Here is a 1,574-nt window from a genome sequence, read left to right as displayed (position 1 = left end):
CCATTCTTTCACATATGTTTGTAGAAGCAGTCTACATGCCGAGGTGCTTGGTTTTATACACATGTGGCCATGGAAGTAATTAGAACACCTGAATTCAATGATTTGGATGAATGAGTGAATACTTTTGGTAATATAGTGTATTTTGCATTTTGTTCCTGGACCTCATGTATTTTAAAAAGGTTATTAATAGTGTACTCTCTCTTTTAGGAGACATGAGTTCATTAAGTTTTAGGGTAACGATCTCAGGCTGCTATGAGTAACTGACAGAAGGTCTGTATCTTCACTGCTGAGTTCAATGTTCTGGAACATGTCGGGAAACGTTGTGCCGCCTTTGACGTCATATTACTGACATCATACACAAAACAATGAAGAAATAATCAGCTATTGTGAACATGAACATTCATGCACCTTCATATATTCAGTGAGTTTATTTATTTTACATTTAATTGTATAAGATTTTAAGTCTTGTTGATCCTGGTCATCCATGTTCTACACTTCTCATACAGCTGTGTGGATCAACAAGGGCGGCACCTCAGTGGAGTTCCTCTAACCAGTCACACACAGATACCCAAAATGCACCGTTCTGGTAAAAGAAGAGAGAGAGAGAGGATGGGTTAGAGAGAAACAGCTGCAATAATCATTGAAATGTGAAATTGAGATGTAACGTGTCCTGATTGGATGGCGCCACCATCGTCCCTCCTTGATGCGACAACAACGTCTCCTGTTAAATAAAACAAGAAGAGGTGTAAGAACATTCCAGAAGCTGTAGTGTTTGGACAGATGAGCATGTAGAGCAGCGTTTATCAGGTAAAATACACTGATTGTGGAAATGTTACCTGGATTTCTTACACATCCGCTCAGCTATCTCTTTTAGATGGAGCACAAGAACCTCAATATTAATAAATATGTGTCTACATTTTGGCATCTGTGTTGATGCAGATACAAGTACTGAAATGTATCTCAGACACCAGCTGCTTGGTGCTTTGGTTGGACTGTCTGAACATCACAGCCATCTCGGTGATGGTCTCCTCATCTAGATGATCCAGCTGAGACACAAACACACACACAGACACAAATATATGAGTATGTAAGATAATAAAGATACAATCTTATGTACAGTGGATCTCCATCATGTCACTGTACTACGTCGAGGGTGGATGTTGTACCTGGCATGTGCTGTGCCATTCCACAGGGCTGCTGTACTGCTTCATTACCCACTCATGATCCAGCAGATGCTCCACCTTTATGCGCCGCTCTGGAACCACCTACAGGACAAGATACAAGAACTTCAGGTGATGAAGCCCACAGAGAAACACACACCCACTTTGCTCACATTAAACACACCATAAACACACACCTGCAGCATTTCCTTAATCAGCAGTACAGAACCAGGAGACAGCCAGTCAGGAGTGTCAAAATGTCCTTTCTGAGGAAACACAGAGCAAAACAATCACATCTGATCAAAGAACATCACCACAAGCCGTTACTGTTACGTTTACTGTATGTTTAACATGCTGCTGAGCATTACTTCTCCAGATGACTTCGCCAGAACTGATCCCACCTACAAACCCCAA

At 41.4% G+C, this 1,574-nt stretch overlaps 1 long non-coding RNA gene across 1 annotated transcript; it reads right to left on the bottom strand.

The window, feature by feature from the left end:
* Positions 1 to 415: 415 nt before the first annotated feature.
* LOC134326843 (uncharacterized) lies at positions 416 to 882 on the bottom strand. The gene is made up of 2 exons (XR_010014605.1): positions 837 to 882; positions 416 to 721 (listed from the first exon to the last, which is right to left on the bottom strand). It is a non-coding gene; the product is annotated as an uncharacterized LOC134326843 (long non-coding RNA).
* Positions 883 to 1,574: the final 692 nt, after the last annotated feature.

Source organism: Trichomycterus rosablanca, chromosome 14 (assembly GCF_030014385.1).
Source record: "Trichomycterus rosablanca isolate fTriRos1 chromosome 14, fTriRos1.hap1, whole genome shotgun sequence".
Lineage (NCBI taxonomy): Eukaryota > Metazoa > Chordata > Actinopteri > Siluriformes > Trichomycteridae > Trichomycterus > Trichomycterus rosablanca.
This window is presented reverse-complemented; position numbering and strand designations above follow the sequence as displayed.